General features: G+C 48.2%; 1 long non-coding RNA gene across 5 annotated transcripts; it reads right to left on the reverse strand.

Annotated features, from left to right (window-relative positions):
* Positions 1 to 7,452: 7,452 nt before the first annotated feature.
* Positions 7,453 to 16,807, reverse strand: LOC133222261 (uncharacterized). Of its 5 annotated transcripts, XR_009728248.1 has the most exons (5): positions 16,622 to 16,807; positions 16,332 to 16,486; positions 13,900 to 14,404; positions 11,156 to 11,261; positions 7,453 to 10,602 (listed from the first exon to the last, which is right to left on the reverse strand). It is a non-coding gene; the product is annotated as an uncharacterized LOC133222261 (long non-coding RNA). The 5 variants fall into 5 exon arrangements; XR_009728245.1 differs by having other exon boundaries at positions 7,453 to 11,261; positions 13,900 to 14,021; XR_009728249.1 differs by lacking the exons at positions 7,453 to 10,602; positions 11,156 to 11,261 and having other exon boundaries at positions 13,254 to 14,404; positions 16,382 to 16,486.
* Between the last annotated feature and the right edge of the window lie 249 nt (positions 16,808 to 17,056).

The following is a 17,056-nucleotide window of genomic DNA, read 5'->3' on the forward strand; positions in this document are numbered from 1 at the left end:
AGACTGGCAGCATGTGGCTGTGGCCACAAGCAAACTCCTTAGGTTTGTGTCATCTCCTTGTTCCATGGCTCTCCCATGATGCTGTGCCTTCCTGTGACACTGTGCCCAGCCATGGTGCCCTGCAGCACATGGCTGACCCAAGAGCATCACTTCCATCCTGCAGCCAGGGACACAGCAGCTGAGCTCCGCCAGTGTTAAATCCCACCCCTTGTCCCCTGACTCCTTTCTCCTTCCCTCTGTGGGGCTTTACTCCGAGGCCGGGAATGACGGTCACATCCTCTTGGAGGCATAGACAGGCTGCGGCATTCCCAACGCGCCCAGCCGCACGTCGAGGGCTGCTGGAAGCAGATGTCCCCGGAGCAGTGCTGACCGGGCAGCCGGATCCGTGTGTCACTGGCTCTGCTGAGGGGTGTCAGCAGGGGTTTTGCATGGAGCGGATGCGCCTGGTGTTGTAACCTCACCTGGATGGAGCCTGGCTGCAGCTCAGCTCCCTCCTGCGCCCGTGATCTCATGGGGTTTTGCAAGTGCTGGCTGGGCAATGGAGGGGGAGCTGCCGGGAAGGTGCAGAGCACGGCGTGATTCAGCCCGGCTCCCAGCTGAGTCAGGCTTCTTTAGTGCCATGTCTCCATGCTCTGCTGCAGGGGGGATGCCGGAGCTCTCCCAAACTGGATCTCCCCAGCGCTGCTGTCCTTTTGCCCCCCCCCAACCCAGCATCCTGGCCAAAGCTGGCTCCTGCCATGGCTGCTTCCTCTCTGTGGTGCTGCTGTGCACAAGCAGCTGCATCGTGTCAGCCTGACGGATGACCCCATTCCCAGCAGCAGGGATGGAACTGCCCGTGTACAGCTCCTAAGGGTAGTGCATGGGCCAGCCATGTTCCAGGGACCTCATCCACGTCTCCAGCCAACACCTCCTGGTGTCTTCTCTTGCCAACACGTACAGCAGCACAGGTAGCGCCCAGGGTGTTTGAATCTGTAACCCCTGCTCTGCAGAAAGGGTGAAGGGACTCTCCCTGGGCAACAGGCTTGGTGGTGACTGGCAGTGCCCTTGGAAAGGTGTGGGCAGCTCCTTGGCAATAGAGTCTGAGGAGGATAAATGCCTGCAAGTGGAGCCCACATAAGGATGAAGGAGGAGCAACCTCCAGCCATCACCCCCAGGCACTAATCAGCAGCCCCATCAGCTTGCTGGGGGGGCACTAGGAAGTGAAATGCCATCTAACGGGGTGTGCTCCTGCCCCATTTCTGCCCCAGCTGCTTCTGGCTTTATGGTCTCCTGCACCAGGGCAGGGGGATGGGACAGGAAGGCCCTCATTATTGAGGGCTTGTTAATTAGAGGGGAATGTTATCTCCAGCCCAGATGTCAGCTCTGACCTCCCCCTAACCTTTTTCTGGAAACCAAAACAGACACAATGCTGTTTGTTTTAAAATAATAAAACTGAGCATTTGGGGTGAAGCAGGAAAACCTGGCCCGGGGGTACCGCTGGGGAGGCAGGAGGACCCACGGCCGAATAAGCATGGTGAGATGCACCAGTGGGTGGGACAGGGCAGAGAACGAGATCCCATGGTTTAGGGTGGCTGTGCGCGTTTTTTGGACTCTAACCTATATCCAGCAGTGGAGGTGGCATAGATACGGCTTCCCATCCCATCTCACCCCACCCCGTCCTATCCTATCCTACCTGGGATTAATAGGTCCAGAGGAGGAACCGATGGCGATCAGCTCAGTTTGCGTTTTACCTCCCTTCCTTGCTCTGGGATTTACCAAAGGACCTCAAAAGGAGATGTTGATCCCTGGAACAAGCTCTGCCTTTCAGACCTGACCTGACTGCCTTTTGTTCATGCCACATAGCGCTAGCCCCCAAACTGTTTTGAGCTAAAGGGAGCTGGGTGACCTGAACGGTTGATGATTCTTGTCCTTGTAGCAAAAACTTGGTTTAGTGCATTTCTGTAATAACCTTCTGTAGCTGGGGAGCAAACTGCCTGGCCAGCCCTTTGAGGACCTCACCCTACGTTAACCCACATTTACATCTCTGTTCCCCATAGCAGATTATATTGCTTCACTTCCTCTTCTTTTTAAGCCCATGGCTGCAGTCTGGAGCTTAACCCCGAGGAGGTCTCTACCTGGCACCCCTTCTCCTTCTGTGTCGGACATCCAGGCATCCTGTGCTGCTACAGCAAAGCTCCTTCTGACCTTGGCTTGATGGCAGTTCTTGCTGCCAAACAAGGAGTGGATGTGACTGTCTGACAACCAGTGCTCTTGGGTTTCACGTTCTGCTGCAGCCTCTGCAGCTGGGGTGAGCCGCTGGTCCAGCCTTGGCTCTACCCTACCCAGTCCATCTGCACCACAGGAACAAGAGAATGGCCTGCACTGCACAGCCCCAAGCTCCCCCTCCAGGGACTCTTCCTGATGGGGCTTTCAACTCTGTAAGGTAGATTTGGGTGCACATTCAGCCAGCATTGCAGGGATGCCCTTTGATGCCTCCCTCCCTGCCTGCAGACCATGCCCATGACCTATCTATCTGCCAGCCTTATACCTTACATCTCATATCCTTGTGGTGTATTTCCCCCATCCGCAGCCTGGAGCTCACCTGAGCTTTGCCCATTACCCATCCTTTCTGAAGACTTCAGAGGGATTGCTCATCACACCGCAATCCTGATATTGCAAAAGGCGCTGCTGATTTGCAGTTACACATCATTCTGTCTACCATTATCCCCCAGACAGCAAGCAGGTAAAAGCTGGAGGTGTCCCTTCTTGCTCACCTCCTTGGAAATCACCTGCTGGCCCATGGAGCAATAGGTGCTCTTCTTCACGCTCCAAAGGTTGTGCCTGACAGCTCTGACATCACCGCAGTGATGCACTGCCCTCCGGCAACAGCACCGGAGCAGAACATCATTCCTGTTGTCTCCCAGTCCCAGCTGCCGCCTGGTACACCCTGTCTCCCTCAGCTTCAGGGTTACTGAAGCAGAGTAATAGCTGAGAGTTGAGTAACTGAGAAGCTACCTGACCAGGTTTAGACCTGACTGTAAACATCTTCTCAGATAACAATGGGAAGGAGGATCTGTGCCTGCTGAGGTGCAGAGCTGCTGAAGGAGAAAGATGGTGCACAGATGTCCCTGGGTACGCACATGGATGTACACACAGCGTACCTGCAGCACAGCTCTGCCCCCCAGATTTGATCAAGTTTGCACCCATATTTATGACCTAAACTTCTGAGCCAGTATTTACAGGATGGGTGGATGCACTGATCCCGTGTGACACTACACACGCTGGTATTGTGCATGCATGCCCCAACAAACATGCTCACAGAGCCTTGTGCTTTTACAAGGAGGCAGACACTCCTGCTCTCCTCTGGGAGGTAAGATGGACAATTCTTCAGGCTACTTCAGGGTGGCCCTTTGCATTTGCAAAAGGGACATTAACAAATGGAGGAATTCCAGTGGAGAAGCATAGAATCATAGGATAGTTAGAGTTGGAAAGGACCTTGAGATCATCAAGCTCCAATCCTCTGCCATGGGCAGGGATGCCTCACACTAGACCATGTCACCCAAGGCCCTGTCCAACCAGGCCTTGAACACTGTCGGGGATGGAGCACTTATGATATCCCTGTGCAGCCTGTTCCAGTGCCTCACCACCCTCCCAGTAAAGAACTGGGGCCTGCATCATTTGACACATGAGCAGGGGCTTAGGGAGCTGGGGTGGTTTGCAAAGAGAGAAGGCTTGTGAGGGGAGCTATCAACCCACTGTCTTCAACTGCCCAAAAAGGGGCTGTGCAGACGGTAGAGCCAAACTGCCAGAGGTGCTCAGTGAAAGGACAAGAGGCAACACAGAGATTGTCAAAACCCAGCTGCATACGGCCCTGCAAACCCTCATCTACCTTAAGGCTGCTCCTGCTCCAAGCACATGTTTGGACTGGAGACCTCCAAAGTTGCCTCCTACCCTAAATGATGCTGTGATTTTGGTCGGCAGTAGACATTCCTTAACTCAGATACTGACTGCAACCACTTGCATGCAGGATGCTTTAACAACCCCTGTGACTAGCCATGCAGCTGGAGTCGATCCATTCATGGTATCACTGGAAAGGAGGCTTTCTGGCCCCTCCTGGGCTGCATTCTGTCATGGTTTCTGACCAACTCATATCTGGCTGCCTATGACCATACATGTCCAGTGCTTCTCTAGTATCCTGGTGGCCAAATGGACCAAAGCTGGAGAATCATCTGGAAACACCTCTCTTTCTTTTGCTTCAAGTTTGTTTCAAAACAGAATGAGAATCTGCATCAGCTGAGACTGGCAGTGGGAGCGTGAAGATCAGAGGAGAGAACAGCCTCCTTTCGAGGGCTGCTCAGATTTGAGTTGGCTTCATGCAGTCATCAAGCCCCAACCCTGACCTTTGTGAGGCTGAGGAGGAACGCTCTGTTAAACCCTTGCAGGTTAACCTAATTCACATCACTCACCACCTGGAACAAGGTGCACAGCTTCTCTGTCTTTAGCCACAGACAGCCTGCAAGCAGATAAAGGGTGACTGCTGTGGTAAGCTCAGCAGAGGGAGTTTATCTGAAATCACTTGTGAACGACTCCCACAGCTCCTGCCCTCACCCCGGCTCTTAAAATGCATGGTTTGAAGATAATAACAACTCAGTATGTGGTAGGGAAGGTTGTTACATCTGGCAGCTCATGTGTATCTGCAAACCTGGGTGTCAGAACTAGTAAGCCCATGCAGCAGCATCTAGCCTGTTCCACCCTGCATTTCTGTGAGTGGAACAACTATAAGAGCTGTTATTATGGAGGAAGCTCTCAGTGTCTGTTTCCTCTCTTGTAAAACAGAGATAAATGCCTCCTGGTGTGCTAAATAGGACTGGTTTTGGTGACGATAGCTGAGGGATGCTGGTCAGCCTTCTGTGGCTTGTGAGGGCATGGCTAACCCCGGCCTGCTGCTCCTTCCCAAAACATGCCAGTGTTTGCAGAAGGAGGTGGGTGCTGTAACATCTTCCATTTCTCTTGTCCCCTCCCATTGGGAGAAGTAGAGCTCAAAACCAGAGTTACAGCTCATTGTAGCTCCCCACCACCACCCCAGCCACCGTACGTGTGTGGCTTAACTTCTCATGTCCTTGTTTTAATGAACTGGTGTCAGGAATTTTATGTGCATAGCAACCTTATCTGATGACAGTGACATTTTTAGCATGTTTACGTTCAGCTTTATTTGCAGCCCGTTGCCAGTGTAGTTCAGCTGGGTGGATTGGATGGAGTTAAAACACGCAAGAGCCCCGTTCACTCACTGCAGCTCAGCCAGAGATACTGGGGGCCTCCAAGGCACATGCAAAGGCAAAAGGATCTGCGGTGGAGTTTGTGCAGCACATTTGCCATCTGCAGCCTTTCACACAGTCACCAGTGTCTGACAAGCAACACTGGGGGGGCGAGGGGAGGGTTGTTTGTTTTTCCTTTCTTTTTTTTTGGCTTCCGGTTCTCAGTACTGTCACAACCAGATGGGAATAGGTTTCCCACGTCGGAAGCGGGGGACTCTCCAACCCAGTGCTCCCAGATACCCACAACATCACAAATGCAGGCGTTTCTGCTTCACCGCAGCTCCAGCTAGTAGGAGGTATGGGGGCGAGGAGGAGGGGAGATGGGTCTCTTTGCAGTTTAAACAGCTGGATCCAGCCAGGGTTCCCAGGGTTTTTCCAGGGAAGATAGCCTGGGAGCAAGCACCAGGAGTGCCCCTGGAGGCTCCACCTCTGCACATCAGCCTCCAGTGGAGCGCTCTTGCCCAAATAAGGCAGTGGTTGTCGCAGCAAAAAAGAGCCATAAATAGTGGTATGATCACTACCTGCCTCTCTCCGTGCGAGGCTGGGCACCCTCCCAAGCCCGGCTCTTCCTGCCTGGCCTTCCAGGGCTCCCCTCCCCACTCCAGCTCCACAGAGACAGCACTTCCCATGTCTCTGCTCACGGATGCGCAAGCCCCAGACACGAGGTCCAGTTTCTCCAGGTGCTCTGCCCTACACCATTCCTCACCTTGAGCTGTTCAAAGTGCAGCAGCCTCCTGCCTGACGTGATTCACTTCCTTTACAAAGTGTTGTGGGATGGGGGGGCTGCAGCTCACATGTCTGTGTGCCTTTTATCAGCAGCTCATGGGCCAAAAGTTTCCTTAGTTTGAAGGGTGTCACTTTCATGCTTCAGTTGAGAGTCTTATGCACAGAGGAAGATGTAGCAGGAGAAGGAAAAGCAGTACAGCAGGGCAAAAATTAGGTTGGCTATTAGAACCAATTTCTTCACTGAGAGGGTGCTCAGGCATTGGAACAGGCTGCCCAGGGCAGTAGTAGAATCACCGTCCCTGTGTGTAGCTGAGGCCCTCAGTGACATGGTTTAGTGATGGCCTTGGCAGTTCCCAGGTAAATGGCTGGACTTGATCTTAAAGGTTTTTTCCAACCTAGCTGATTCTACAGTTCTATGTAAACAAGACGCTAGCAGACACTGTAAGCAGCCCTATGCAAGACGTTTCTGCTTGCTTCTTTTCCAGAGTGTGAGATCCCACTGGAGAAGACGCACCCAGGCATGAAGGAGAAGGTGCTGTGCTGACCAGCATTGTAGGCAGGGTCACACCACGTTGCTGAGCTTGGCCCTAATCCCATAGCATGGCTATGGAACTTCTCTTGTGGAGTCCCCTCCACCCTACACAGTCCCTGGGGACCTGAGGCACTTAGCTGTGCTGTCCCTGCTGCTGGTGTTGAGGGAGGAGGCTGTCCTCAGGGCCTTATGCTTAGCATGTGAACCTTCAAATGGCCTCCTTGCCCCATCTTTTTGCTCTGGGAAAATGATCTTCCAAGGGCATATTGCCATTCTGAGATGCAGTGCATTCCTATGGCAATACCTAAATACAGAGGAGATCTTGCTGTCTCTTGGAAGGAGATGCTTATCACGATGAGGAAGACACTGTGGGCTGAGCAGCAGCAAAGTCTTAGGGCAGCAGTCAGGAGACCTGGTGTATCCGTCAGACAATCATTTGCCTGTTTCCTGATGTGGCTGAGTTTTACTCCTTCCCCCGCTTCTCAATTTTTCTCAAAGTAATGAAGCAATTCATTGTCAGTGCATATTTTAAATACTGACTCTCTTGGTTCCTGTCTTAGACCCAGCACATACTTCCCAAAAGTTTCCTGTGGGCCCCAACTACGGCACTTTAAACATTTTCCATCGTACGTGAAGTAGCTCTGTGCTGCCATGGGGTCCTTGGTTCCTGCTAGCTGGGGTAGTATCCTGTACCTGGCTCCTGCCTGGGACATGTTGCAGGTATCAGGGCCTATCTCAGCCTTTCTTCACTTCTGATTGTTTTTTCACACTGAGTTTGTCAGGTCCATTTAAAGAGCTTGAAAGCTCTTTTGGGAAAGCAACAGGAGCTGATCTGGGCTTAAGAATCGATCTGTGCTACTGCAGCGCAGTGAGAAAGAACAGCTGTGGTCTGATGTGCAACAATAAAGTGGTGAATGCCTGTCTTCACTAGGTATCTTCACTAGACTATCCTCAGCCTCTTCCAGAGAGGAGAGGCAAGGTTGTTCCCAGTGAGAACTGCTATGCTTGGGAAGCTGCCACTGAGAATTACGAGTTTTCTCCTTCATGGTGTTTTCCAGGTCTGCTGGCAGGCTGGGACACACAGACCCTTTTGGGACTGTAGCTTGAGCAACTCGCCCCAGTCCCACATAAACACTGCTCTCCTGCTTTCTAGGCAGCTCCTTGGATGCAAAAGCAACCTTCAGGAAATGCAGATGTAGCCCTTCATCTATCCTTGAATATCTGGGTGTCTTCTACATTGTAAAGGTCCTGGGCAAACAGGACTATCACAGGTGACAAGTATGATGGTGACTGGAGACTGAATCATAACATGGTTCGCCTGATATGTGGGTTAGTATTGCCTTGCTTGACCTTTCTCCAGAAATTCAACAGAGAACAAGATCAGAGAGCAGCAGTGTGAAAGGTTTCATGCCAATGCAGGGCGTAAAACATCTAGCATTAAGGTGGCAGCTGTCCTTGCAATACAGTTTTCCATCATTGGGATTGCCTCTTTTTAGGGCAGAAGGACTGTCCCAAGCCCTGAGTTTCTCCCTTCCCTTGCCAGGAGGCAGAGGGAGGAGGAGGGGTGCTTGTGCCAGGGTGGCTGGCTCCTCTGTGGGACGGGATGGGACAGCTCGCTGCCAAGAGGTGAGGTCATTGCCATCAGGAGGAAGCATCGCGTTGGCAGGGAGGAGGGCAGAGGCCTCTCCCTTCCCAGCTGTGTGTGCCTCTGGGTCTGAGCACACACTGAGAGGCCAGCCAGGCCACTGGCAGGCAAAAAGATATCCTGAAGGCCAAGCAGGGCCCTCTTTCTAAAGCAAATTTTGCTTTGCCAGTGGAATGAATGGAGAAGATCTGGAGGAATTAGAGCTCACAGCCCCTCTTGCTTTCCTCTGGCTCTTCCTCCTGCAGGGGCGAGTGTAGCACTCAGTTCAGGGCACACAAACCCCCATTATACACAGCTGGAGCCAATTCCAGGGGAGCATAATCTAGATTTTTAAAGGAGACTTCACAGTGATCTGAAAACACCTTGGGCTCCTGTATACTGAAGAAGCACAGGCATCTTAAAGTGCTTTTAATTATACCTTCCCTCCACCCCCCTCCACTTTACATATTTTCTTGCCCTTTATTTTTTTGCTAATTAGAAAACTAATTTTAGAAATGACTCTTGTCCACTCTGGAAAACTAATAGAAAATGAGTAAAAATGCAGTTGCATGAAAATGAAAGTAAGCCTGGGGAAAGGCAATTGTTCATAACTGAGGGGTTTTGTGAACTCCTGTGCCTAATTAGCACACTGCAAAGAGGAACCTTTGTTGAAACTTCCACACCCTGCTTTCTCAATTAAGGTACAAGGGAGATCATAATAAAAAGAGCTTGAAGACAGCTGGTGTGTCCCCTAGCAAAGCCAAACTTCATTGAGCATTCCTTAAAAAAAGAACAACACACATACATATACTTTCTTTTCCTGTATATGATTCTTTTTTTCTCCATGTAATGCAAAGCTCTTTTTCATGGATTCCTAATGGGAACAAAAAACTTACATTATGATCCTCATTGCTGATGTGTTTTTAGCCCACAGGAAAAAAGGGCTGGGATGATTATTTTCAGGGTTATGATGGCTGTCAGAAAAAACTTTGCAGGAAAGCTGAATCACTGGGTGAGCATCTTGTTTTCATCCTTTTGTGTTTTGCTATCCCACATCTAAAGGGCGGCTTATGAAAATTCAAAAGGCTTTTATACATGTACATTCCTCTATAAAGAGTCAAGGAATTACAGGCCTCTGTGCTGTCTCGCAATTAGCCACAAACTTATGTACAGGTGTGTGTTTCAAGTTCAGTGTTAGATGCAGCTGTAATCAGGAGAATGATAGAGTGGCAAGAGGTTTAAGGATGCTTTTAGTCCATGTGAGAACAGAAAAGACAAGGAGGGAGTGGATGCAATTTACCATGGGTTGAATGCTTTGTCCCACTAAGTGGATGACAGCAAAGCTATCTTATTATTTTGTGCTTTAGATTGGTATCACGCTTGGGTCTGTACTTCAAAGTACAAATACTCTCTTCTACAAAAAGCCTTTTAACCTCTTGTTATTTATTTTTTTCTGGCAGCAGTGCTTGCAGGACTCCCTACATCCTCATCTAACACAAGCTGCTGCCTCATGCAGAGGAATTTCAGAAGCAGCTCCTGAGCACCTTTGTCCTGTGGGTTTGATTCCTCTAACACTTTGCTGTCTCTCGGTAGCTGAGAAATATGCAGAGCAGGTGCTAGCCTGTAGCTGGGTGGCTCAGCAGCCTGCTGCTCCTCAGTGAGATACTGATTTTTTACAGGAATTTTGTGTTATGCAAATACGCGGGATACCCAATGAGTTGCTGCCTTTGTTCCAGAATAATCCCAGGAAATGATGCTCTGATAAATGCAAAAGATGATGACTGTGTTACCACTCAGCTAAAAGGTGGTTTCCCACAGTGATACAGTTATGCATCTCTGTTGGTATTTTCTCACATCCCACAAAGCAAATGCCTCAGTAAGTCCTGGCTAATTCTCTGCCTTGTGTGCTGGAGCCGTCAGTTCAGTCTTCTGGTCCACCCATCTGATCCAAACAAGACGGCTGAGAACAAGGGCAATGCATGGATATTCTTTGTGCCCAGCTTCCTGCAGTGGCCTGTATGCTTCCAAAGGCAGAGCACGCTGGCAAAGCTGTACAGAATGGTCCACTCTGACAGTGGGAGGTTGGAGGAGCTGGGAAGCTTGAAGAAGCTCTCAAGGGAGCAGGAAAGAAGTCCCAAATGTGGGAGGGAATCTTGGCAGAAATGAAAGGGGGGTTGTTGAGCAAAGCATGCACTGGCTCCAGATGCACAGAGCTTGCAATATGTTACACTGGGAATCTGTGGGTGTGTTTGTAAGACCTGCCACTGACTTGCAAGCACAAAGGATGTAGCCTCCTCTTATCAGAAAAATGTGGGCTTCAGTCTTGCAGAAGAGGGAGAATGGATGCTTGCGTAACTTCACATTGCGTCTTCTTTCTGGTTGTGGCCTGACAGAATGGTCCCAAAGGTTGGCTTTGACTGGACCGACTTTGGTTTCTGGCAGACAAAAGCGGTGTCTTTAATTGTGGCAGGCTATAAACGAGTTAGTTCCCCTGCAGTTCCCACAACAAAGCTGCAATGAGAATCTGGATGACTTTCTACAGCACTGGAAAAATCCCTTGTTCCTCACATCTCTTGGGCATACTAGAATATTTCAAGCTAGTTTCACTTTGTCCTCATCCAGCTCCCTGGAATGAGAACCACAGAGCCACTTCATTTGAGCAAATATTTAGTCTTGATTACTATTGCAGGCTGAGCCCAAAAACAAACAGCAAACATGAGGTAAGCTGAGAGGCACCATTAGCCAAGCAAAAGCTCACATAGTAACCTCAGGAAAGGCAGCAAGCTGAAAATTGGGTGTTCTCGTTCTTTTGTAGGGAGAAGGAAAAAAGGGGGGGACTAAAATCCTGCTGGGAAAGGAAGAGGGAAGTAAATATCCAGTTAGATGCCTTTTGCTTAGAGATTTAGATGTGTAAGTGATGCTGAAAAGTATTAAAACAATGGGAAAAAATTTAAAGTGAAGTAGTTAAATACTTATCACCTTTTTTTTTATCATGTATTTTTTGAACTTAGTCCTGTTTTCCAAGTACTGCAGTTACCCTAGTACTGAATTCTTGGTTCTGTGAAAACATGGCCCAGCCTGAGACCTATGGAAGGAAAAGAGAAGAAAAGGTGGTATAAAACACTCCACAGCCCTGCCTTATCAGGATGAACGAAACAGCGTTTAGGCGGATTTGTAAACCTCTTTAAAGTATTTTTTCCTTGCCAATATCTGACCCAGGCCTGGCAAGTATGTTTGCTACCTGTCACAAGCATGACAAGTACAGGGTGTCAGAGGGGCTAAGGAGGGATGTTAGTCTCTTTTCAGCTTACCCTCTACTGAGTGAGAATGCCCCCAAGCCTTTCTAAACTCAGGAATCTGAGGCATTTCGTACCCCCTCTGAGAAAGGGAGAAGGAAAAGGTGGTATTTGATATGTTAATAAAGGATCCTTAGCACTTGTTGAACCAGGCAGCTGTGAAGCCATGGCAGACATTACATCCTACTCGCTGAATTATCACTGAAGGAGCTAAGCTGTAACAGACTATGTGAAAATGTTCGTTTTCTGTGGCAAAGAATTGCCATGTTTATTTCAGGCGGGTAACAGGATGTGTTCTGGTGGCATTCTGGACAAGTCTGGGTAGGCCCAAGGCAGAAAACTCAGATTCTGAATCCCAGTTTTGGGGCAAAGTTAATTTTGCTGGATGGCTTGTATTCCTATTGGCCTTTTTGTATAATGGTATTGGATGCCAGCTGTCTGTGAATTTAAAGCTGAATAGAAAAGTGTGAGCATCAGGAGAACACGGCTAGAGGAAACAAGGTTAGGAAGTGGATATACTGAACTAAAAATGCTTGTTGTTTAGCATTTAGATAGTAGAGGTGATTACATTAGAATTCCTTGGAGGTAAAGACCGCTGGGGCATTATTCTTAGTATGTCAGATCAGGAATGTGGTGTCTCTATCCATGCATAATGAATTTGGAATCTCATCTCAGGGTTTGGAGGAACTTGCAAGCTCCAAGCGGAGTTTTCCTTTGCCTAAAACAGAAGTGTTCATTTAGGTGTGTTTCTGAGGTTTCCATGACTTCAGTCAGAGCACATCTATTTGGTACCTACTTCCTCAGTAAAGACCCCTTCTACAAGATGGTGTCACTCCCATTTTATTGAAACAAGGGACTCTGGCACAAAATACTTACTATGCTACGTAACCAGTGGGTAGAGATTTATGCCTCCAAATGGTATCCCAAATGAGCAGAGATGCTGTATGTAAACACTTCATTTTTCAGCTGCAGATCTTGTCATTAGGGTATTAAGAAAGTAAAAATGGGTTCCTCTTTTACTGACACTGAAGTAAGAACCACAATGAGGGAGCAGGAGTTCAGCAGGTTGTTCACACGGGGCTGTGTGGGTGGAGGGTTAGGGAGAGGTGAAAAGTAGGATAACTGTTTTAAATGCTAGAGTATGCCAGGTAGGGCTCCTCCCCTCCTCCTCAGTCTTGGGGTGCAGGAATAGTTCCCTCTTACATTTTCTCCATCAGCCAAGTCAATTTGAAAGACTCCTATCACATTGCCTCCGTTTAATCCCTTCAGCCATGCTGATGCATCTCTCAGTGGGCCTATAAACTAGATCAGTGAACTGATCTTTTTCCTTAACCTTCTTTTTTAACTCTACTTCAGTGATCCAGTTTACAATATGGCTTTTGAAACATCTGAAACGGTACTGCTGGGGCAGTGATAAGCTATGAAACAATACTAGGAATTAATTGCTAGTGGGAGAATGGACAACATCTTAAACCAGCTTCACTGATGAAGAGGGCACGATGGAATCACACCCCCACATATGAAAATGAGCCAATTAAGCTGTTCCTTTTCCACAGCCATGCCAGAAGGGTTAGTTAAGATCATTCTGTAAGAAAATGGCTACTCTCCTTCCAGCATCTGCTACTGGCTGCTTCTGAGAAAAGTTACTGGGCCCCATTTCCCTTACTGTGATCCAGTGCAGCTCTTCTATTCTAGCTCCTGGCAGAATCTGGATGAACAGAGCTAGAACTTGGTCTTAAATGGTTAGTCACTAAATTTGTAAGATCTGCCTCCCCCTTGCTTTCACTCCTTCCACATCTTAAGTTCATGATTCTCCACCTTCTTCAGTCTCACAGTTAGTTTGGATTTGGCATTTGTTACGGGGCAGAAAAATAAAGAAACAGTACAAGGGGAAAAGGAAGTTATGTGCTAAGAGATGGTGCTTACATTGCAGACAGATTTCAGGTTGTTCAGAGGATATAGGTGTGAAGTACACCGACATATGTGGCTTTCTTCCACAGACCCACCTAAAAAGAGCCATTTCCTTTTATTACAGTAGGTGAAAGCCCCTCAAGTTGTAACCTGCATTTATAGCCCCTGTATGGGTGTATGTATTAAAACCAGTCCAGAGCTGCTTTTTTTGAGAATTTCTAATTATGAATCTGCACTGAAATGACTGATGTTTCAAGCTTTTGCAAAAATAGATCTTAGGCTTCTTAGCAATACCAGATTGTGACATTCTCCAGATCTGTACATGTGTGGTTTCTGTCTAAAGCCACTGTGGTTAGCATTTAGCAATGTGACTTCTTCAGTGAAGTAAACACCTTTTGTATCTGTCACTCCTCTTGTTTCACTCAAGCTTGTCAGTTAGAAATGCGTTTTGGAAGAGATTTCTTCTGCCCTGCAAAGCACTGGAAATAATTCACAAAATTAATTTAGCCATTTTACCCATTTTGTCAGATGTAGAAATCAAATGTCCTTGCATTTATTGTTGACTGCAGAAGTGCAGGCTTCTCCCTGGGGTTGCTGCTTGCCAACAAACTTAAACCCAATTGTCTTGGATTAGACCACTGTATGGGAGAACACTGTAGCTCAGCAAAGTGGGCATTTGCTTGGGGTGCAGTTAAGGCTGGCAAATTGAGGAGGCATATATGGATGCTCACTGCTCAGCAGATTTTTTTCCCCCAACTATATATACTACAGTACCATTAATTTACTCTCACCAAACTGGTAAATTTGTCTGCAGTTGAGATATGCTCTTCAGAATTCAATGATCAGGTTTATTCTTCCAAAGGATGCTGGCTTGCAAACACTGGTGGAAAACGTGAGTGAAGTTGATCAAAAGGATCCGAATAAACATCCTGTGAACCTTCAGAAAGTAACAGATGTATAAAATACAAGGTTTTTTTAGTCAGACTTTCTCTGAGGTGTGTCTCTTTTCCTGGGCAACTTCCTGCCACAAGAGCAACACAAAAACCTATTGCATTTATTTCATAGTAATCAAGCTATGGAAAACAGGTATTTCAAACCTGACTTGCCCCAGCTACTGCACATCTACAAATCTGACCATGAGGGAAACACACAGAGTTTTCAAAAGAGGAGGGATACACTTTCTGTTAAGGGAAAGGATGGTGTAAACCTGCAGCAACCTTTGACCTGAACTCAAGTTTTGATGCTTTATTGCTGAAGTCATCAAGAAAATTTTGATGTGTGTTTAAACAGGAATGGGACCAAGTTCCAAAATTAAAAAAAAAAAAAGAAAAATGGATGCCAAAGACAGGCCAGCCTGACCTTAAAGTTAAATCTTAGCATCAAGAAGAGCAGAGAACATACCACATAATCATAGAATGGTTTGGGTTGGAAAGGACCTTAAAGCTCACCTAGTTCCAATCCCCTGCCACAGGCAGAGGCACCTCCCACTAGAGCAGGTTGCTCCAAGCCCCATCCAACCTGGCCTTGAGCACTGCCAGGGATGGGGCAGCCACAGCTTCTCTGGGGCCTCAGCACCCTCACATGGAAGAATTTCTTCCTAACTCTAATCTACTACTCTCTTTCATCCTGAAGCCATTACTCCTTACATGTCCTTACTGTAAACTGCACTAAGGTCTCTCTGGAGCCTTCTCCAGGCTGAAGAAGCCCAGCTCTCACAGCCTGTTTCCATAGAAAGGTACTCTGGCCCTCTGAGCATCTTCATGGCCATATCTGGACCTCTTCTATAAGTATATATATAAAAGTATGAGAGTTGGAAAAGAATAATAATTAAAAAGGCCCAATATCATACCCTCTTCTAAAATGACTTCGTGGCAGCTTTTTATGTCTGCATTTCGTGCTTGCACTCTATCTGACTTCCCACATTACTACTGCTGTCAGTTCATTCTGCCTTGCTTTCCCAGCTAAGAAAGATCTGATGGTTTTCTTCTTTAAAAGCTTTATACTGACTTACCTTTCCTTCCACAGCCACTTGGCTGAAAAGGCAGCCTCTCCTGCTCTTAAAAAGCTTTTGATACATGTAGTTACCTCCACTATTATCATTCAGCTTAATTTTCGAGGGAGAATTTAAAACCCTGTTGTACAATCAGTAAATGTCCTTCCTATGTGTTGGTCACTTTTTTTCATGGATCAAAATGAGTCACTGCATACTGCAGATAGTTTCGCCATCTAAGGTATCTGGTTATGTAGGTGTCTCTGGTTGTCACAATTCCAGTTTCCTTTAATTTTCTGCCTTGATGTACTAGCAAAGACCAATCCAGTACGTTCCCCTCTCACTGCCAAATCAAATTCTCATTTTTATTTTGCACTTGTATTTACATTTATCACCTCTGCCTTTAACAATGACACCTCTGTATCCCTGATATTCAGCTGTACAAACCTTTCAGTGATTTTTCACACTGCCTTTTGTGTCTAGCATTGTTTCCAAACTGCTACAGTGAATCTTTCTAAGCCTGAAGAGTTCCACTTGGACAAGAGATGCTTACTCGAGACACTTATACCTCAACTTCTCTCTTTACTCAAGGCTCTTTCACTTCATTTGCCCTCTGCACTCATATCTGTAGTGCTGTCATCAGTAAACCTCACCTTGCGTTTTCCATCACTATGATCTACAACTTGCAAACTTGCTCTCCTTGCAGAAAGTAGGAAGACCTAAAGGGAGGGAGCCTTGTGTTTCAGCGTGCTTGTAAAGTGTGCAGTAAACCTCATGTGCATAGATGGACCTGACATATGGATTTATATATGCTGTGCTCTTTTCAGAAGGACTTTTGTCTTGCATCTTAGCTATGTATGTAAAATGCTTCCTCGTTTTACTTGTACAAAGTTCAGCCCTAAAGAGCGCTGTTGTAAAAGTGAACAGGCAGAATTACACCACTTCTGCTTTTCCACACCTCTACTGTTTTGGGATGCCTTTTGTAATCCAGTTGGAGCCTACTTTAACATACTGGCTGCTCAAACACCTCAGCAGGGGCTGCTTACACCAATGCTTCTGCTTGTCTCAGTCCTTTATGAAACAAAATTCCGACTTGGATCTCCCCCTTTTGCACTGTAAGACAACAGGGCTAAGCCCCCCTCATTTCCAATGATCTCTGGAAAGGCCTCCGGACGCCGGTGCCGCGGCCCCGCGCCCTACTACCGGAGGCTGACCCCGAGCTCCCTCCTCCCAGCCTTGGAGCAGCACCTCCGCAGTGCCAGCGAGGCAGCGCTTCCGGAGGGGCAGCGGCTGGCAACGGCCACCGGTACCGCCCGGCGCGGGGCATTGTGGGACCGGCCTGGCACTGCCTGGAGCGGGGCGCTGTGAGGACGCCTTGGCACGGTTCGACCCGGGGAGAAGGGGAACGAAAGGCAAAGTAGCGGGGGCTCGGCCCGCCCCGTGCCCGGCGGGCTGAAGCTGGGGCGCGCCTTCTCCGGGCGCGTCGGCTGCTACGGCCGCCGCTGCCGACCTTCGGCTCGCTCCGCTCCGCCCGCGCCCGGGCGTTGCTAACGGCGGAGAGCGCAAAGCACCACCCCGTTTCTCAACGGCTCGGTGCTTCCTCAAGGCTCGCCCCCGCCGTGCCGCCGCCTCTGATTGGTGGCGTCTGCTGTCAGTTCTCCGTCAGCCGGCGTCACTATTGGC

This window comes from Neopsephotus bourkii, unplaced genomic scaffold, assembly GCF_033783945.1.
Source record: "Neopsephotus bourkii isolate Nb327-2 ecotype Australia unplaced genomic scaffold, CSIRO-AGI_Nbou_v1 NB_1589, whole genome shotgun sequence".
Lineage (NCBI taxonomy): Eukaryota > Metazoa > Chordata > Aves > Psittaciformes > Psittacidae > Neopsephotus > Neopsephotus bourkii.